Source organism: Aotus nancymaae, unplaced genomic scaffold, assembly GCF_030222135.1.
Source record: "Aotus nancymaae isolate 86718 unplaced genomic scaffold, 86718_ANA_hifiasm-v0.15.2.pri h1tg000025l, whole genome shotgun sequence".
In the NCBI taxonomy this organism is placed as follows: Eukaryota; Metazoa; Chordata; class Mammalia; order Primates; family Aotidae; genus Aotus; species Aotus nancymaae.
This window is the reverse complement of record NW_026988438.1, coordinates 36,013,423-36,036,081: the sequence shown is the minus strand read 5'-3', so window position 1 is coordinate 36,036,081 and position 22,659 is coordinate 36,013,423. Positions and strand designations below refer to the sequence as shown.

The window sequence follows — 22,659 nt, the reverse complement described above, 5'->3', positions numbered from 1 at the left end:
GCAAGTAAGTCTTATACATTTTCATAGGCTGGGCTCAATGCATGGATGTTAATTAATTTGTCTTGATTCAAACAATAACTTCAAGCAAGGGATTTAATCTCCTGGACACCTCAACTCTTCTGTGTAGTGTGCTGTCTGTCATCCTTACACTTCAGCGTGATATGAGAAATTGCTTATGTTAACTTTCCTGAGCATTGCTAGATGACATGGTTAAATTTTGGAGCCAGACATGCCTGTAGCTATCATCTGCTAAATTTTCTTCTTCTTCATCCATCCATTCATTCAGCAAACAATGACTAAATATCTAAACGTAGCAAGTGTTAGGACAGATGGAGGCAGAAATGAATTAAACCAAATCTCTGCCTTCTAGATACCCAGACCCTCTGCGGGTTGTAAGCACAGTTTGTAATACAAAGTACTGTGGGATTTTGGAGAGGAGAAGAGAAACAGAGCTGGAATGAGCATCCTCTGAAAGGATGCAGAGAGTTCATGAAAGAGTTGATATTTGAGCCAAATTTTGAAAGATCTGTCCAGGTTTACCAGGTTGGCACTGGAGGTGAAGGTGGGTCAAAATTCCAGTATTTTTGTATAACAAACTACCTTAAAACTCAGGAACTTGAAACGTAAGTTTTAAATTTCTCATGATTGTATGGGTTGGTTAGGCTTACTGGTGTAGTTCTGTTCCACATGGTGCTGACTGAGGTCTCTAAAATTGGGGGCTCTGATAGGTTAGAAGGTGCAAGGTAGCTTCACTCACATGCCAGTGCCTCAGCTAGGATGGCTGGAATGACTAAGGTCTAGCTGAATCAACTCTCTCTCTCCTCTCTGTCTCTCTCTCACCATTTCATTGTCAGCCCAAACTTCTCTATGTGCTAGGCTGGATCCCTAGAGGGAGAAAGGAAAGCTGCAACACCTCTTAGGCCCAGAAGCCACAGAGCATCACTTCTTCCATTTCCTATTGGTTGAGGCAAGTCATGAGCCAGCTTGGATTCAAGGGCAAGGAAGCGCTTTCCATCTTCTGATGGGAGGAGTAGCCTGCATGCAGACTGGCGAGAGGAATGGTTGGTGGCCATCTTTGGAGATAATTTAGCCCAGTCAGTCCAGGCAGAGGCCAGAGTATTTGTAAGAGGGGCCTCTACTCTCAGTAAAGGAAAAGACAAGGTCAGCTGCCGAGAGCAAGAAGAAAGGGGAGGGCCAGGGACCTGAGAAGAATAACAGAATGGATGAAGATGTCTGAAAGAGACCCTGAGGGTTACAGAGCCATGTTGTAAGCCATATCACAGTGGTAACTACAAAATAAATGTTAGTTCCTGCCTCTCCCCCCCTCTTTGTTGTGAGATCATCTCCAGTGGCGCTCCTCAGGGGCAGGAGTGGAAATGACCTGTGAGGAATCAGACCCAGAGAGAAAAGAAGTTATCTCAGGTCACCCAGCAAGACAGTGGCAGAACCACAAGTCTCCCATACGAGACAGTGCTGGGCTTTCTGTGCACTCCAGGAATTTTTTTTGATACTACAAATTGCTACTGTCATCACTTCTGCTTCCCTTTCAATGATCTAGGATTGGAGAGAAGGTGGACACTCAATGGGATAGGATAAAAATAGTAGTTATATATCTTTCTGAGGCACTGGCTCCAAGAGATCAACTCATTCTAACCAACATTTATTGAGAATCCATGATGAACCGGGAACTAAACTGCAGACATAAAAATGAGTAAGACATGCATCTTGCCCAGAAAGGCTATTCATTTCAATACAATGTGATCAGAGAGTGACTGACCACTACACAGAGAGGGGGAGAGGTCAGGAACTAACATTGATTTTATACTTACTATTGTCGGAGACTGTGCCAGTTACTTTATCCTCAGAGGGACACTCAAAGCAGGAAGACGAGTTAGGAGATCGGTGTTCTCAGGCATTTGAGAGCATCTTACTCCGAAGAACTTGAACTTCGTTTCTTCCTGAAGAAAAAGCAGTAGGGAAATATTCAAGAATCAAAGACTGCAGATTGTCTCTGTGAATACTTTTTTTACTTGTTTCTTTTAGCAAAGTTACTGTTAAGGCAGTGAGAAAGATGAATTGGATCAGAAAAATACTCCAGCAGGAGTGCAGTTGGGAGGCCAGTGTCCAAGATGAAAGGGTTCAAGTGCTTCTTACCCCAACCAGTGGGTTTAAACTATTTTACCATCACCCCCACACTAATGGGTAGGCCCAACACCTGGTCAATGGTGGTTCACCCCACTCATGATTTTCCTGAGTGAATTAAAATCGAGTAGGACTGATTAAAGGTTTGCTGCCTTGACACAGCAAGGCAAGAGAGTGAAATTTTCGCTTCCCCTTCTAGTGCCCCTCCTCATTCTAGCCTCTCCTCCACCCTCCTCATTACTGTTTATCCTGTGTTTTATTTCACCAGATATTTTTGGCATGTCCATTGTGTGAGAGATACTGTCAGGCACTAGGGAAATAACAGTGAACAAGACACAGTTTTAGACGGAGTGGTTTACTAGTAGGAAGGTTATGGGAGGACACTTTTTTTTTCTGAGACAGAGTCTTGCTCTGTCACCCAGGGTGGAGTGCAGTGGTGTGATCTTGGCCCACTGCAACTTCCGCCTCCCAGGTTCAAGCGATTCTCCTGCATCAGCCTCCTGAGTAGCTGGGATTACAGGTGCAGGCCACCACACCCAGCTAATTTTTGTAGTCTTATTAGGGAAGGGGTTTCACCACGTTGGTCAGGCTGGTCTCGAACTTCTGACCTCGTGATGGGAGGACACTTTTATATGGGGTGGGGAACCTATTTATTATCCTCCAAATCATGTCACGGAAGCATACTCTTAGCCTGCCTCAAAGAACTAGTTCTGCAGAATGAAACAATCCCCACATTTCCCCCAGGACAAACTGATGAAAATTACTCAACATGGAGGCATGATGGTATTAAGTTGTTACAGTCAAGGATAGAGGAAGAATTCTTTAGATGTCAGGCTTAAGAAAAAACAAAACTAAGTTACCCATAAGTGGGTAAAATGGTGCTGGCCTCAGACTTCCCCACAGTCGCAGTATCTGGAGACAGTGTAGCAATGTGTAAAAAATTTCGAGGGAAAAAAAATTTATGACACAAGAATAAATCCAGGCAAGTGTTTGTACATACATAAAGGCATCCAGCAGATATTCCCAAGCACATAAGAATTTAGGTTTCAGCATTTCTGAGTCCCCCTTGAAAAATCCACTTGATAAACTCCAGTCAACTAAGACATGAATCAGAATGAAAGTACTCAGGAATGAAGAAGCTATGTGACAAAAAGACAAGTAAGCAATAAATCCATTTAAACTGAGAACCTAAACTACAAATCCTGGAGTTATGAAGTTACTTCCAAATCCTGAGAATTATGAGTATAGCACAGAATGTAAATGCTAAAAATCTTAATAGAGTAAAAAGAAGTAAATTAATGAAAATCAGAAGGTGTCAGAACGAGAGACTAAGGGCTACTTTCCTCACCTTTCATAGCAGAGAATTAGTTAATGCTTTGAGTGTTTCTTACCGCAACCACTGGGTTTAAATTTGAAATATGAAATATATAGGTCAGGCACAGTGGTTCATACCTGTAATCCCAGCACTTTAGGAGGCTGAGGTGGGCAGATTGCTTGAGCCCAGAAGTTCAAGACCAGCCTAGGCAATGTGGCTAAACCCCGTCTCCACTAAAAATACAAACAAACAAACAAAATTAGCTAGGCATGGTGGCAAGTGCCTGTAGTCCCAGTTACTCAGTAGGCTGAGGTAGGGAGATCACTTGAGCCAGGGAGGTTGAACCTGTAGTGAGTCTTGATTGTGCCACTGAACTCCAGTCTAGGTGAGAGAGTGAGACCTTGTCCATCTCTAGTCGTTTTTCATAAACTTATTTTCTTAACCCTACAGAGCTTCTTTAGAAAACAATATCTCCTGCAGAGACTGTTTCTTCAGTTTACTGTTTTTTATTCGTAGAATCAAGTAAAATATAATTTTACACACTTTATCTTTAGAAATAATTGCTACATTTTGTCTGTGTGTCTAACCAGCTCCAGCTGGGTGTATATGTGTATAGCAAGGTATCTGGAATAATGCTTACCCTAGTATTAATAATATTTTTTTCTGGGTGTTGATGATGTAGATTATTTTTGTTTTATTATTCACACTGTTATGTATTTATTGTTTTTTAAAAAACAATTAGCAAATAGTATTTCCATAAAAACAATAATTTTAATACTAAAGAAAAAAGGCAGAGAAAGAAAGAAGGGAAAAAGTAACACCTATGACCTGTTACTGGGAGGGACATGGCAGGCATATGTCTGGGCATGAGAGGCAGAGCTTGACTTTAGGTGTTGGCTTCTTTTCTCTCAGCCTTGGTGTCCTCACCTGTGAATGGGATAATTGTACCTGCTTCTGAGGGCTGCTGGGAGGAGCAAATGAGAGAATGCCTGGGAGGCACATGGCACAGTATCTGACACATCAGTAGTTCAATACACGTTGACTTAAAAGGATAAAATTATGCAACATGAGAACTAGAAGAAACCTTAGTGATTCACCTTTTTATCTAATTTTACTCACGAGAAAACTGAAGCCCACAGCTGGTTGCCCAAGATCACATGGCTAGGTATGGCAGAACCTTGGTCCTCAAAGCCAGCTCCTTGTCTATCCCATCCAGCAAATACAGGAATGGTAACAGAGGCATATATAATACACAGTCATCAAGTAATACTAAAATTACTCTTTAGTATACTCAGAGCACACACCAAAAGATACATAATAGGAGAGGGTACCTATCTGTCCCTAGCTAAGGAGAGACATTTGCTTAAAAATTATGCCCCAGAAAACTCCACAGCATGGATTACACATTTGTGGCTAATTAAGTGGTGACTGAAGTTGGTCCTTTTGTCTCCATCCAGCAAGAGTTAATCCCGTCTTTATCATCTCTTTCACTCTGAGATAGTGAACTGAATAGCTGAACTCCCAATTGTTCGATTAATTAGATTTTTTTTTTTCTATTGCCACTCTATGGCAATAAACATGGTGTCTCAATAGACCCTGCCTCTAGAGTTTTTTCCTGAGTTATTGGGAAAAGCCTATACATTAATATTCATCGCAGGGTGGGCATCAAAGTAGGCCTCCTGGCAGAGATTTCACATGCCATTTATGCAGTTAATGAAGATTAGTGATTCTTGAAACGGATGGGGTTTTGCAAATGGTGGAAAGGAGAGAAATAAAAAGTAGAATTCATAAGCAATTTTAAATTTAAAAGTACAACATCAAGAAGCAACCTCCCAGGGAGAGATGTGATTGAGTATCATTGTGAAATTTGTCAAAAAGAAAAGTCAAGTTGACAGCCTCAAAGCCAGAGCAGCGATGTTATCACTTCCTGGTGGATTATCTTTACAGTGGAGCAATTAGACTCTTACAAAGTAGGCCTAAGTAAGAGGCCCAGACCATCCAGCTGCCTAAGTTGATTAATGATATGCAAATGGCTTTACAGACTAGAGTCATCTGTTTGCTTCCTCTAGGTTGTCTGTCTTTTCCTAACCCTATCTTTTGCTTTCACTAACATGAAGAGAAAGTACTGTGAATATCAGTTAGGCAGCAAATTACTTTCTCTTTTTCAATTTTAGCTTTCTGAGCTATGATTCAAGCCATCAAAAGTCTATCTCCAGCCTATAGGGAACTGACATATTCATTGTTGTATGTCATTTCTCAAACTCTGCTGCCATCATTTCAACTAACCTTAGATTGAATACTGTCGGCGTCAGCTAGAATCCCTAACAAATGGCGCGCCTCATCACCATACTAATTGAACGAAAAATGTTCCATGATTTAAATACCTATTGCTTCATCATTTCCCCCATCTTTGGCTTCCATTTTGTCAGGCATGAAGTTGGTGATTAAACTCAAGGCATAATTATTAGCAACAGAGAAACCGTTGTCCCATCTTGCAGTTTCCTGACCAGGTGCAGACTCCCGACTCCACACTGAGCATTTCTGTCAGTCTTATGAACAATCCCCGCAGAATAAGTGACTGATTTTCTCTTTATAATCACGGAGGCACTTTACAGCAAATTGTCCCACTAGACCTCTACTTCTGAATGGCATAATGAACATTTCAGTGTGGTGAGAAGTTTACGTATTGAAAAGGGGTGTCACAGTTGAAACTAGGATGCTGGCATCTTTTATCAATACACCGACTGTGGCTGCCTCCCACCACTCTGGCCTCTGTTGCTTTTGACAGTTGTGTAAAATGAGGAAAACCTTACGAAGCAGGGTGGGAGAAACCTGTTTACAAGTTCTTGGTTTGAGTGCAAGTTAAAAAGAAGCTTGTCTGAGTCTGAAGTGCTGCGTACAGGAGGGGCGTTGTCATAGACAGCAATTTACACAGGAGAATGAGGATGGTTTTGTGTTTGGGAGTTACAGAAAGGACACTTTTTAAAAGCTCATTTCAGAGACTAACGAAACAAGACTGATTGACTTTAGATTTGAGTTACTCGAATTTGGTGCATCCAAATCGGTGAACTTGTCTACCAAGCTATCAGGGAGAAGGTACCTGTGAGAGTGCGATGAAAGACCCTCAGAGTGCTTCTCTTCCTCTGCCTACCACTAGAATGCAAAAGCGTAGCTGGTTTTTCTCACTCATCCAGTAGTAGAAGCTCTGGGTTTTGGAAGTCAACATGCTTTGTGGTTCAACCCAGATATCTGTGGACTTCATATGGGTTCTGCTTGCACATTCTAAATTCTGGGCATTTGCCCATTGCAGGGATGATGTATCCCCTGAAGAGACCTTCCCATAGCATCATCGTCTTTAAAAAGCTTTCACATTACTAATATTCATTTATGTCCACATTAAATCAAAAGGTAGAAATCTTCTAAAACTCAAATCTGGATCTGGCAGAGACTTTTCTCTGTGTTAATGCTCTTTTTCTTGCACCCATATGCATATCTGTCAACTGAGGCTACATTCATGAGCCATTTCCAAGATGTATTATTTTCTTTCTTCTCAACTGCAAGGTTTACAGATAACTTTAGATTATTTGCAGATATGGAAATGCCTATCATATATTTATAAACTATAAATCACATAAAAAGAATATTATCTTTCTAATTTACAGTTTTGAAGTTTAAGTACTTGATAACTTTATGTGAATAAGTAGCCTGAACTTCTGGTGACCAGTTTTTATTATTTTAACTTTTGGGAATAATTTATATAACACAGAGAAATGCCAAATGCCCTTAGAGTAATAGACCATTGCTGGGTAGTTTTGAATAAAATCTCTTCCTAATGACAATTCAAATACATTAGGCTACAGATTTCTTCTGCTTAAAGTTTAAGGCAGTATTTTTAATGTCAAATTTTTATCCATTCAGACTTTGAAAAAGTGTTTTTTTCTGCATCAAATTCAAAGGCAATGTGGTGTGAAACACCAGAAACTTGGGTGTAAATGTGAAAGAGTCCCAACTGAACCACTTGTTGGCTGGTGACCTTGAGCAAGTCACTTTACCTGGCTGTCAATCATCTGTAGAATGAGGGGTCATGACTGTAAGATTCCTTTCAACTTTAAAAATTTTGTGAATTGACTCTCAGTGTTTTGGAGAATGCAGAATATAAGATGCCTGCTCTGGATATGTTCAGAATCTATTTGCTAGTGACATATTGAAAAATATCACAAGGATAAGAAATTCCATTGGCACACAAATAGTAATTTTGACTTGGAAATAACAAGACAAATGGCTAACTAATCACCCTTGATTCAGAGAAAGTCAGGTTCAACCCCAGGATAATACATTATTCTTGTATGACAATGTGAGAATTGTATAACAGAATACAGAATCTACTTCTATTAAGTGAATACACTTCTTGTTATAGAAAAAGCAATGTTTTCAAAAATAATCTTAAACTCAATAAAGTCTGGGACGCATTAGAACTCACTGTAGAAAGTATTGATGATAGTGATCAGTAAATAATGAATGAATGAATGAATGAATGAAGGATATAATTATAACAGTGGCTCTCTGAGTGTGTGTTTTAAATAGGATATACTGTGAATATTTGTGCCTTGAAAAGTGCTAGGGTGAATTGTATGACAAATACATGACTTTGAAGGTTTTCAGGTCAACTGTAATGTGACAGCAAATGTTATGAGCCTTGCTGATCTCTGCCTCCATTTGTTGTGATGCCATAAAGTCATTCTGTGACACATTACACCATGACTGATACTTTGACCACTGCTCACACATTGTTGAGAAGTTAAGTTTTCTGGCCAGTTTCTGGGGGGAAAAGGGAGAAACCACCTCCCATAATCCATCCATTAACCATCAATAGTATGAGTCAGAAATTTAGGAAAATTTTCACCTGCTTATTTGATTTGAGTCAGTTCTAACTGGCTACTCATGGTAGCATCATTTTCCAGGAGGTTTACACAAAAGCAGCTAGAGGAAGTGGCCCTAATTCCCTACATTAGTCAGTTCCTTTTTCCTTTTCTGGCAGGTTGAACCTCAGTGTTCCTGCACGGTTTGGGCTTTGCCCACTCTCACTGATCTAAGTGGAGGAGATCGTATCATGCTCTGGCCTTTTCCTCCTCTCAGGGCAGGGGACAGTCAGAGAGATCTCTGACTGTCAGAGATCTCTCCCTACCTGGTCACCTCCAAAGGTCTCACAGTGTTGACTTGCCACATTTCAGTGGGCTGCCTATTCTTCCTTATCCTTTCCTAGAATCACAGCATGGCTTTGTATATATAAGAAGATTGAAAGATTCAGGTATATATAGCACAGAGAATATGGAACTTAGACTGCACAACAGCCAAGACACAATGCAGCAACAAAAGCTCAACCATGAAAGGAAAAGATATGTCTAGTGCTTACAACTGATCTTGGCTCTGGCTGTTTATACTGATGAGTGAATGAAAGGTGCTTTGAAAGAGCAAGGATTCATTACATTGTTTCTGTGCCACATATTAAATCCTTATAAAAGAGACAAGCCTCAAAAGAGAAAGCAGAGGAAAGCCAAGCTCTTGGGCACAAAGAGGTATATATGGAGCAGACTCTTTGCCCTGTCTCTGATTAGATAGAGACCCTTTTGCTGGTTGGATAGGGATCCTTTTGCTGAATCAAGGATGACTAGCACTTTCTTAGAGAGCAACATTTTTCCCCAACCCTGGTTTTCAGATGATGTAACTGAGATTCTTAGAGACTGATGGACAGCCTCAGGATTACCTGGAGATAAAGGAGGAATAAAATTTAAAAAAGATTCCAGACTTTCAGTTCATACTATTTCCTTGTGAACATGAGGAAAAATGAGTTTTAAACATAGACAAACTGGTAGTAATAGAAATCCACTCATTCATTTATCAATTATTTCTCTACTCTGTGCCAAGGCCTACTCCTAGGGTCTGGGAATACAGCAATGAAATAAATACAGTCATTGCTTATATTCTATATGCGACTAAGCAAATAAACATCAATTATAATGTTAGGTTCCTATTAGTGCTAGGTACAAAAATAAAGCAAGTAAGGAGAGAAAAGTGATATGGGTTCTGTTTTAGATGGCAGGAAAGCCTTCTCTGAGGAGGTGGCATTTTTTTTTTTTTTTTTTTTTTTTTTTTTTTTTTTTTTGAGACGGAGTTTCGCTCTTGTTACCCAGGCTGGAGTGCAATGGCGCGATCTCGGCTCACCGCAACCTCCGCCTCCTGGGTTCAGGCAATTCTCCTGCCTCAGCCTCCTGAGTAGCTGGGATTACAGGCACGCGCCACCATGCCCAGCTAATTTTTTGTATTAGTAGAGACGGGGTTTCACCATGTTGACCAGGATGGTCTTGATCTCTTGACCTCGTGATCCACCCGCCTCGGCCTCCCAAAGTGCTGGGATTACAGGCTTGAGCCACCGTGCCCGGCCAGGAGGTGGCATTTGCTCAGAGACCAGGACATAGTGAGGGAGCAAGTCAGGTGAGGATGCGGGCACAGGACATGCCCAAACTGACCCTCTGAGGATGGTTCATGTGTTTAAAAAACACTGTAAAGTCCAGTGTGGCTGGATAAGAGTGAAACAGGGAGGGAGAGGCAGGAAAAAGACTGGAGAACCATCAGAGGTCAGATCCTGGAAAGCTTTGGATTTTATGCTAAGTGGCAAAAAGTGACAGGATGTGATTTGCTTTTGAGAACCATCAACCTGGTTTTGGTGTGATTAATAGACTGTGAAGGGCAGGCATTTAAGCAGGGAGACCAGGTAGATAGTCCAGGAGAGAAATAACAGTGGGTTCATATGCTGACTGCACCATGGCTCACCAAGCACCAGTTCTCCATTTCCTCTCCCTTTCCTTCATCTGCTAGGCAAACTGAAAAGCCAAATGCTTGGTTTCCTGATTCTCTTTGCAGCTCTAGGTGGCCATGTAACATGGCTCCTGCGAGTGAGATACAAGAGATAATCTGCTGAGAAAGCTTTAGGGCGATCTCTGCTTTTCTTGGTAAGAAGGGTGACAGATAGGATTGACACCATTTTTTTCCTCTTTTTTCTCCTTAGCCTATCCCCTTCTTCTTACATGGGATTTGAACATGAACCTGGAGGTACAGTAGTTTGTGACTGTAAGGCAATACTAAAAAGATCTTTTGTCCTTCATATCATTTGGCCCCTGCACGAGTCTCTGACCACATACCTCTGGTTGTCCTTACATAAGCCTAGTAATGACACCCTAAAGTCAGGGGTCAGGAAAAGTTTTGTGTAAATGGCCAGGTAGCAAATATTTGAGGCTTGATGGGCCAAATAGTCTCTATCACAAGGACAGCTTTGCTGTTGTAGCACAAAAGCAGCCAGAGACGATACACAAAAGGATGAGAATGGCTGTGTTTCAATAAAACTTTGTTTACCAAACTAGATGGCAGGCCAGATTTGATCTGGGGACCCTAGTTTGCTGATTCCTGGTTTAAGCTTAAGTTTTCTCCAACTCTAGCCATTCTTAAGTGATTCATGTAAACCAGAGTGGCACTCATGGAGGTGGCAAAGGTGATTAAATTCAGAATTTATTTGATATCAAGGATGACAGTAAAGTTTGGGGCTTGAAAAACTAGTTGAATGGTGCCATTTACTGAGATGAGATACACTAGGAAGGATTAGATGGAGGGAGAGGATGGAAAGCAGTAATTTTGTCTTGGATATTTTAGGTTTGAGATGTTTACTTGCCATCCAAATGGAGATATCAATGAGGAAGTTGAAAGAAAGGTTGGGGCTAGCATCCATATAAATGTGGATGCTATCATTGAAAGCCATAGGATGGGAGATCACTTAAGGCGGAGTGTAGATAGAAGTTCAAGGATTGAGCTCTTGGAGATTTGAACATTCAGAGATTAGGGTAAGAAGAATGATTTGGCAAAGGGGACTCAGAATACATGGCCAGGTATTTAGGAAGAAAACCACAAGAGTGTGATTTCCTTGAATCCTAGTGAAGAAAGTGTGTTAAGTACTTTTGAGAGGCTGAGTAGCATGAGGACCAAGAATAGGCCATTTGGTTTGGCATCATGGAAGTCATTAGAGACTTGACCAGGGAGATTTTGCAGAGTGTTTTTGATGGAGAGGTTTTGGTGGAGGACCGGGGATAAAACCGTAACTCCAAAAGATGAATGGGCAGTAAGAAATTGGAGGTATCAATATTACAGAGTTAAAACAGTTAACACAATTTGGTGCCAATGAAAGGATAAACAAATAGACTAATTAGGGCAGAATAAAAAGCCCAGAATCAAACTCATGCATATATGGACATTTGATTTATCAGAAAATATTATCAAGATCAGTGGAAAAGGATGGCCTTTTCAGGGAATGGTGCTGAGACATTTAAATATCTGTGTGGAAAGAAAAAGTTTCAGATTGTACACAAGAAACAATTACAAATATACTGCAGACATATTTGTGCATAAAAGATAAAGCAATAAAACAACTGTAAAGTAACATAGAGTAACACCTTCATGATATTGGAGAGACAAATATTACTTAGAACCCAAAGAGCACTAACTATAAGGAATAGATTAATAATTTTAAAATTAAGAACTGAAATTAAGAACTTCTTTTCATTAAAATACAGTACATGATTAAGAGATTGAAAAACCAAGCCACTGAAAGCTGTGACATTTGCAACATCTATAACCAACAAATGATTTATATCTAGAATATGTAAAGAACACTGAAGCTCAATAAGAAAAAGATAAAAAGCTTAGTGAAAATACACACAAGAGATGTGAACAGATACTTCTCTAAAGAAGATGTCCAAATGGTCAGTAAAGATGTGAAAAAGTTTCAACCCCATTAGCAATAAGGAACATCAAATTAGACCACAAATGTCTCTACATATCCATCATAAAGATTAAAATTACAGACCCCAAAACCAAGTATTGGCAGGAATATGGAGCAACAACCCTCATACTTTTTTAGAGAATAAATTGGTACACACAACCACTTTTAAAAACTGTTGACAGAATTCTGCAACTGCAGCAATGCAAACTCTTTGATCCCACAATTCCACTCTTAGATACCCTACAAAAATGCATGCAAATGTGTGTTGGAGAAATGTACTAGAATCTTCATAGCAACATTGTTTATCATAGCCCCCAAACTGTAAATAACCCAAATGCCCATCACTAATATAATGTAGAAATAGTTTGTGGTAAATTTCTACAATATAACACAATAAAATAAATGAAATATAAGTATTATACAATAAATCATGAGATCTCACAAACACAATGTTGAGTGAAAAAGGCAGGCCAAAAAATACACATGGTGTATGACTAATTATGTAAAGTCCTCTCAGAGAAGGGAGCAGGCAAATGTGATACACAGGATTTAAGGATGCATGTGATTTTAGGTGGCAAAATCATTTTTAAAAAGCAAAGGAGTGGAGAGAGATCCAAGATGGCCAGTTAGGAGCAGCTCAGGACTGCAGCTCCAGTGAAAAAGTGCAGAGAGTGAGTGGACGCCGCATTTCCAGACGGATTTTTATTGCCCACAGACCAGGAGATTCCCAGGCAGAGGAGCCCCACGGGTTGCCAGCGTGGCTGTTTTGCTGGCACCCCGGGGCGGCGGTACAGCAGTTCCCAGTGCAGAGTAAACAGGACTGAGTCACCACTTAGCCAGCAAGGGGAGCTGAAAAAGGGAGCCAGGCCAGGAGATTCCCGGGCAAAAAAGTGCCATGAATCTTAGAGCCGCGGTTTCAGCTGGAGCAGTGGGTTGCCGCACAGGAAATCACACAGATCCCAGCGCCTTTTTCAACAGGTGACCAGGACACCTGGGAGAGAGCCGACCGTTCAACTAAAAAACAAAAGGCTCTGAGGCAGGGAGCCAGGTGATCAGGCCCGGCTGGTCCCACCCCCACAAAAACAAACAAAAAAACAGCAATTGGAAATGCTCTGGGTTGAGAGTTTCACAGCAAGCACAGCTGAACCCGGGATGGTCCAGCTCTGTGTGGGAGGGGTGTCCGCCATTACCGAGGCACACCATCACTATGGAGGCAGCCCACCGTTGCCGAGGCAACTGCCATTACAGAGAGAGTCGTCATTACAAAGGCAGGACACCATTGCCGAGGCAGTTCTAACTACACCCATATAAACAGGACTGCAGGGAAGTTCACATGGCAGCTGGGTGGAGCCCACAGCAGCTCAGCGAAGCCTCTGCAGGCAGAGAGTGACTAGGTTGCCTCCTTGTGGGCAACGCAGCCCTAAAGGAAAAAAAAAAAAGGCAGCAGCACAGCAGATACTCCTAAAGCCCTAACTCCCTGGGACAGAACACCTGGGGAAAAAAAGGGTTTATGAGTTCTGCTGCTGCAGACTTAAACTTACCAGCCCAGCAGCTCTGAATGAACAACAGAGCTCACAGCTCAGCACTTGAGCTATTATAAAGGACAGACTGTTTCCTCAAGCAGCTCCCTGACCCCCGTATATCCAAAGAGTCACCTCATAAAGGAGAGCTCAGACTGACATTTGGCAGGTATCCTTCTGGGACAAAGCAGAAGAAGAAACTGGTAGCAACCTTTACTGTTCGGCAGCTGCTGCAAGTGATCCCCAGGCAAGCAGAGCCTGGAGTGGACCTCAGGAGTCCTACAGCAGAGAGGCCAGACAGTTAAAAGGAAAACTAAGAAACAGAAATAACTTCATCAACAACAAACAGAACGTCCACTCAGAGACCCAATCAGAAAGTCAGAAACTACAAAGTCGACAGGTGGCTAAATCCACAAAGATGGGAAGAAACCAGCGCAGAAAGGATGAAAACACCCGAAACCAGAACACCTCTCCTCCTACAAGGGATCACAACTCCTCACCAGCAAGGGAACAAGACTGGATGGAGAATGAGTGTGATGAAATGACAGAATCAGCCTTCAGAAGGTGGGTAATAAGAAACTTCCGTGAGCTAAAAGAACATGTTCTAACCCAATGCAAAGAAACTAAGAATCTTGAAAAAAGATTTGATGAAATGCTAACGAAAATGGACAACTTAGAGAGGAATATGAGTGAATTGATGGACCTGAAAAACACAACACGAGAAATTCGCGAAGCATGCACCCAGCAGAAGAAAGGATATCAGAGGTCGAAGATCATCTCAATGAAATAAAATGAGAAGGCAAGATTAGAGAAAACAGGGTAAAAAGGAATGAACAAAGTCAACAAGAAATATGGGACTATGTGAAAAGACCTAATCTACGTTTGATAGGTGTACCTGAATGTGACGAAGAGAATGAATCCAAGCTGGAAAATACTCTTCAGGATATTTATCCAGGAAAACTTCCCCAACCTAGCAAGGCAGGCCAATATTCAAGTCCAGGAAATACAGAGAACACCACAAAGATATTCCTCAAGAAGAGCAACCCCAAGGCACATAATCGTCAGATTCACGAGGGTTGAAATGAAGGAGAAAATACTAAGGGCAGCCAGAGAGAAAGGTCGGGTTACCCACATAGGGAAGCCCATCAGACTCACAGCAGATCTCTCAGCAGAAACCCTACAAGCCAGAAGAGAGTGGGGGCCAATATTGAACATCCTTAAAGAAAAGAACTTTCAACCCAGAATTTCATATCCAGCCAAACTAAGCTTTATAAGTGAAGGAAAAATAAAATCCTTTGTGAACAAGCAAGTACTCAGATTTCATCTCCACCACGCCTGCTTTACAAGAGCTCCTGAAAGAGGCACTACACATAGAAAAGAACAACCAGAACCAGCCACTCCAAAAACATACCAAATGGTAAAGAGCATCAACACAATGAAGAATCTGCATCAACTAACGGGCAAAACAGCCAGCTAGCATCAAAATGGCAGGATCAAATTCACACATAACAATATTAGCCCTAAACGTAAATGGATTAAATGCCCCAATCAAAAGACACAGATTGGCAAATTGAATAAAAAGCCAAAACCCATCAGTGTGCTGTATCCAGGAAACCCATCTCACATGCAAGGATACACAAAGGCTCAAAATAAAGGGATGGAGGAAGATTTACCAAGCAAATGGAGAACAAAAAAAAGCAGGAGTTGCAATTCTCATCTCTGATAAAATAGACTTTAAAGCAACAAAGATCAAAAGAAACAAAGAAGGACACTACATAATGGTAAAAGGATCAATGCAACAAGAAGAGCTAACGATCCTAAATATATATGCACCTAATACAAGAGCACCCAGATACATAAGGCAAGTTCTTAATGACTTACAAAGAGACTTAGACTCCCACACAATAATAGTGGGAGAGTTTAACACACCATTGTCAATATTAGACAGATCAACGAGACAGAAAATTAACAAGGATATCCAGGACTTGAATTCAGACCTGGAACAAGCAAACCTAATAGACATTTACAGAACTCTCCACCCCAAATCCACAGAATATACATTCTTCTCAGTACCACATCACACCTACTCTAAAATCGACCACATAATTAGAAGTAAATCACTCCTCAGCAAATGCAAAAGAACAGAAACCATAACAAACAGTCTCCCAGACCACAGTGCAATCAAGTTAGAACTCAGAATTCAGAAACCAACCCAGAACCGCACAGCCTCATGGAAACTGAACAACTTTCTCTTGAATGTTGACTGGATAAACAATGAAATGAAGGTAGAAATAAAGATGTTCTTCAAAACCAATGAGAATGAAGACACCACATACCAGAATCTCTGGGACACATTTAAAGCAGTCTCTAGAGGAAAATATATAGCAATAAGTGCCCACATAAGAAGCAAGGAGAGATCTAAAATTGACACCCTATCATCAAAACTGAAAGAGCTAGATGAGCAAGATAAAAAAAACCTCAAAAGCTAGCAGAAGACAAGAAATAACTAAGATCAGAGCAGAACTGAAAGAGATAGAGACACAAAAAACCCTTCAAAAAATCAATAAATCCAGGAGCTGGTTTTTTGAAAAGATCAACAAAATAGACCACTAGCCAGATTAATAAAAAAGAAAAGAGAGAATAACCAAATAGATGCAATTAAAAATGATAAAGGGGATAGATAACACCACAGATTCCACAGAAATTCAAACCATCATCAGAGATTATTACAGACAACTCTATGCACATAAACTAGAAAACCTGGAAGAAATGGATAAATTCCTGGACAGCTGCCTCCTCCCAAGCCTAAACCAGGAAGAAGTCAAAACCCTGAATAGACCAATAACAAGGTCTGAAGTCGAGGCAGCAATTAAGAGCCTACCATCCAAAAAAAGCCCAGGTCCAGATGGGTTCACAGCCGAATTCTACCAGACATACAAAGAGGAGCTGGTACCATTCCTTCTGAAACTATTCCAAACAATCCAAAAAGAGGGAATCCTTCCCAAATCATTTTATGAGACCAACATCATCCTGATACCAAAACCTGGCAGAGACTCAACAAGAAAAGAAAACTACAGGCCAATATCCATGATGAACATAGATGGAAAAATCTTCAGTAAAATGCTGGCAAGCCGATTGCAACAGCACATCAAAAAGCGTATCCACCATGATCAAGTAGGATTCATCCCGGGGATGCAAGGCTGGTTCAACATACGCAAGTCTATAAATGTAATTCACCACATAAACAGAACCAAAGACAAAAACCACATGATTATCTCAATTGATGCAGAGAAGGCCTTTGACAAAATTCAACAGCCCTTTATGCTAAAAACCCTCAATAAACTAGGTATTGACGGAACGTCTCTCAAAATAATAAAAGCTATTTACGACAAACCAACAGCCAATATCATACTGAATGGGCAAAAACTGGAAGCATTCCCTTTGAAATCTGGCACTAGACAAGGATGCCCTCTCTCACCACTCCTATTCAATATAGTACTGGAAGTTCTAGCCAGAGCAATCAGGCAAGAAAAAGAAATAAAAGGTATTCGATTAGGAAAAGAGGAAGTCAAAGTGTCTCTATTTGCAGACGACATGATGGTATATCTAGAAGACCCCATCGTCTCAGCCCAAAATCTCCTGAAACTGATAAGCAACTTCAGCAAAGTCTCAGGATACAAAATCAATGTGCAAAAATCACAAGCATTCCTATACACCAATAACAGACTTAAAGAGAGCCAAATCAGGAACAAACTGCCATTCACAATTGCTACAAAGAGAATAAAATACCTAGGAATACAACAAACAAGGAACATCAAGGATCTCTTCAAGGAGAACTACAAACCACTGCTCAACAAAGTAAGAGAGGAAACAAACAGATGGAGAAATATTCCATGTTCATGGTCAGGAAGAATCAGTATCATGAAAATGGCCATACTGCCCAAAGTAATTTACAGATTCAATGCTATCCCCATCAAGCTACCAATGACCTTCTTCACAGAACTGGAAAAAACCACCTTAAACTTCATATGGAACCTAAAGAGAGCCCGCATAGCCAAGTCAATTCTAAGCAAAAAGAACAAAGCGGGAGGCATCACACTACCGGACATCAAACTATACTACAAGGCAACAATAATCAAAACAGCATGGTACTGGTACCAAAACAGAGATATAGACCAATGGAACAGAACAGAGGCCTCGTAGGCAACACAACATATCTACAACCATCCGATCTTTGACAAACCTGACAAAAACAAGCAATGGGGAAAGGACTACCTGTTTAATAAGTGGTGTTGGGAAAACTGGCTAGCCATATGCAGAAAGCAGGAACTGGACCCCTTCCTGACACCTTACACTAAAATTAACTCCAGATGGATTAAAGACTTGAACATAAGACCTAACACCATAAAAACCCTAGAAGAAAACCTAGGCAAAACCATTCAGGACATAGGCGTAGGCAAGGACTTCATGACCAAAACACCAAAAGCATTGGCAACAAAAGCCAAAATAGACAAATGGGACCTAATCAAACTCCACAGCTTCTGCACGGCAAAAGAAGCAGTCATTAGAGTGAATCGGCAACCAACAGAATGGGAAAAAATTTTTGCAGCTTACCCATCTGACAAAGGGCTGATATCCAGAATTTACAACGAACTAAAACAGATTTACAAGAAAAAAACAAACAAGCCCATTCAGAAGTGGGTGAGAGATATGAACAGATGCTTTACAAAAGAAGACATACATGAGGCCAACAAACATGAAAAAATGCTCATCATCACTGGTCATTAGAGAAATGCAAATCAAAACTACATTGAGATACCATTTCACGCCAGTTAGAATGGTGATCATTAAAAAATCTGGAGACAACAGATGCTGGAGAGGATGTGGAGAAATAGGAACACTTTTACACTGTTGATGGGAGTGTAAATTAGTTCAACCATTGTGGAAGACAGTGTGGTGATTCCTCAAGGACCTAGAAATAGAAATTCCGTTTGACCCAGCAATCCCATTACTGGGTATATATCCAAAGGATTATAAATCGTTCTACTATAAGGACACATGCACACGAATGTTCATTGCAGCACAGTTTACAATAGCAAAGACCTGGAACCAACCCAAATGCCCATCGATGAGAGACTGGACAGGGAAAATGTGGCACATATACACCATGGAATATTATGCAGCCATCAAAAACGATGAGTTCGCGTCCTTTGTAGGGACATGGATGAATCTGGGAACCATCATTCTCAGGAAACTGACACAAGAACACAAAATCAAACACCACATGTTCTCACTCATAGACAGGTGTTGAACAATGAGAACACATGGACACAGGGAGGGGAGCACTATACACTGGGGTCTGTTAAGCGTAGGGACAGCGGGGGGTGGGGAGTTGGGGAGAGATAGCATGAGGAGAAATGCCAGTTATAGGTGAAGGGGAGGAAGCCAGCAAATCACACTGCCACATATGCACCTATGCAACAATCTTGCATGTTCTTCACATGTACCCCCAAACCTAAAATGCAATAAAAAAAATAAATAAAAATAAAATAAAATAAAATAAATTATTACATTTTGCTTTTAAAAAAAAAGCAAAGGAGTGATTACTTTAAAAATTAACTCTCTTATGGTGGGTTAGACTGGAAATTAACTCAGATGGAGTTTTGCATGCATATTTGTTGGCAAGTGCTTTCATGTACAACACATGTAAAGAGGTAAGAGAAGCAAGTCTATGGACAGAAGAGGAAGTTAAACTGTAATGTAATCACAAGGCCTTAGCTGATCCACAAAATCTCTAGAGGTGGGATGGTCTTTAATCACCCACTGAAGCAAGGTGGTTAGGCCTTTTTACCCCATACAAATCAATTATTGGATACTGGCTTCCCCTAAGGAGGGGACCTATTTGGAGTGAAGCAACACCCAAAGGTGATTTCCGGAGAAAGCCTTTTTCTGGTAGCTGAGGAAATGAATGCCTTTATCCTGAAGAAGGGACCTGTGGCATATCACAATGTTCACTACATCAGGATAGTGGTTACCTTTAGTGGGCAGGTTGGGTGAACTCAGCATCTCAATGGTGTAATAAAGGATTCCATTTCTTTTCTTTCTTCTGCTCCGCTACCTCAGTGTGTCGGCTTTTCTCCATCAGCTGGCAGCTCTCATGGCTCCAAGATGGATGTTCCTGTTGATGTAGACATCAGTGTCCAAAAAAGACAAGGATGGGTTTTGTGAACTTTTTAACAGCAAAGCGAATATTCTTAGGCACTCCCCACAGGCTTCACCTCATATTTTAGTGATCAGAATTGTGCCACATGCCCATACTTAAACAAACCAAAGTGAAGGAGACAGGAACTACTCATGATCACCTTGATCAGGAAAATTCCTCTGGGTGAGAGGAGGAGGGGATGGTGGGTGAAATCCAGGTGTCACTGAGACACATGGTCAACTGACACCTAAACAAAATCATGGTTTGCTTAGAAAGATAGAATGGCTATTGGGTGGAAAACCACCTGAATGCCAAAGGATACAACTGAAGGCCTTTGACTCATGTCACTTGGGTGCAAGATGGAAAAAAGGGCAAAAAATTAAAGGTGGCAGTGCATAGACTCATCCAAATTTAGATGAGCTACCAAGGCAGTCATAAATGATAGGCAAGTCTATGGACTGGACTTCCCAAAGCCATTGAGCAAGACTCTTTCCACTGTCTTCAGCTTAACATCCTTTCCTGTGCTGCTTGTTCCATGAAATTTTGTATCAGATTTTGCCAGATCAATCTACATTTTAATGCAGAATAAAATCCAATCTAGAAATCAAGTCTGTTCAAAAACTGGTGAAACATGTCCACAGTGTGCTATTAATGTACCATTCTGTCAGATTTGAAAGCATCCTGCTGGAAAAAATAATCTATAAACCATGTTTCCCTGCTTTTTACTTTATTATATTGGTAAAACTCTATTGGCTATTATTTTCCTCTGTCTGTTTCAAAACACTATTTATTGATGTGGAACTGGACTAATCAGTGACCTTTCAAGTGCATCCAACATGCCCCTGAAACAGGAAAGCAACAAGAGGATATGTTTATGGTCATTATGCACAGATTCCTTTTTCTCCTTCAGCCTCTTTCAAAACACATGCCCTGTTATATCAAACATATTGACAAGGAAGCTCTAAATAGGTTTGCAAATAGGTTTAAAACATATCACTCTAATCTCACTTAATGCATGTGCAATAGTACAGCCATGCCATTTTGATCATTCTGAGCAAATGTAACTGAAATTGATTAGTAAGTATTTACTGAGAACTTCCACCGTATTTGAGGGGCTCTTTAGAACATAGAATTAAGCAACATTCCTTACCAATAGAGTGTAATTTTCAGGGAGAGTCCAAGTGTTTAAAAATAAGATAAATCTTTCAGTCTTATAGGGTTTTCTGAGAGATATTGTTTCAAGGGAAATCAGAATAGAAGTGTAAAAGAAAGAAAAGGTACCAAATTATTAGGGAGATCATTTTAGAGCTCAATAAATCCTGATCTATCCCCTACTAAGCAGTCTTCTAAGAATTGCTTAGCAGAAGGTTTTTTTAATGACTGCCAAGGTTTTATTTTTAAATTGACCAAAGGGCTTCTGATTTAGAGGACTGGTTCATTAGGCTGGCATAATGAGCCCCTTTAGGATGATGGGGTCCTTTGGAAGCAGCTTTTGCTGGAAGCCACCCACAAATACATGAATGATCAGTGTAAGGATGATGTAAAGAAAACTTAAGATAAATCTCAACAGCTTTCTCTGGACTGGCAGAAAAAGCCACGTCCTGGGAACTTCTGTGGCAGTTTCAAGGAGGGTCCACAAATTTTCACAAGGAGGCCACTGTATGGCCCACTTTTTTCATGACCAGTGTCTCTGTGGCCAACCTATTTATCTGAATTTACGGACAAGGTCATGGCCACGAACATATTTGTCTCACTCAACACCATTTCTCCTTCCACATCCATGTAAGATTCTACTAATTACTAGTCAGTAAAATATCACTCTACCCTCCTCCAAGCTCAGATGACACCTCGGCATCCTTCTTTGCAATGGTCTCCAGTGGACTGGAGATGGACTCAAAGCCTTCACCTTGTGATTATGATTTTGGTCACCTTTATTGTTAGCAGTATTGTAATAATAAGCTGTTTATCAATATCATTATTACTAATATTAATATATTAGCAACTGTTTGGCTTTACTTTCTATGTTGTCTTTCCCACCCACTGTTTGTTATGTAATGGTTGCTAAAAGCCCTTTATAAAATCCTCATATTATATTTTTGAATTTGATATTGATTTTACTTTGGATTTTACTTTAAGTAATTAATCTTGCCCAGTTAAAAAAAATCTGAGTTTACTTTTCCTCACTAGCATCTCTCTATTCTGTTCACAGATGTCCATGCCATCTTACTGTGACCTTTCCATCTCCCTGCAAAGAAACAAGTCCAATTCATCGGCTACTGCTCCTGTGGGAAAGCTCTCGTTCTCTCCTTTAGGGGCTCCTTTCTGGTCCTGAGGTTCCCCTTGTCCCCAAAGACTGAAATCTGGCTCAGGGAAGTCAGTGTGGACTGGGAGTAGCCTGGAAGACTCCAATGAAGAGCCTAATTTGGGTAGAAAGTGACTGGATAGTTTTGCTGGGCAGTTAAGGCAGGCTAGAGGCATAGGCATCACAGCAAGGGGAAAGTGTATCTGTGGCCAACCCTGGCACTGGCCTATACAGTATCCATTATGACTCTCTTTTCCTACTAGCGAGCTCAGTTTGCTTTTGCTTTTGGTAATGTGCCCAGTTGAAATGTGCATCTTCTAATACTTCTTCTGGGGCTCCTGGGTCTTTGAT

General features: G+C 40.7%; 1 long non-coding RNA gene across 1 annotated transcript in view; it reads left to right on the top strand.

Annotated features, from left to right (window-relative positions):
* Window positions 1–22,270, top strand: part of LOC105713923 (uncharacterized) — a 152,843-nt gene extending 130,573 nt beyond the window's left edge. Inside the window, exon 4 of the long non-coding RNA XR_001106676.2 lies at window positions 22,216–22,270. This is a non-coding gene — a long non-coding RNA (uncharacterized LOC105713923). The remainder of the gene's footprint in view (window positions 1–22,215) is intronic.
* The last annotated feature ends 389 nt before the right edge of the window (window positions 22,271–22,659 follow it).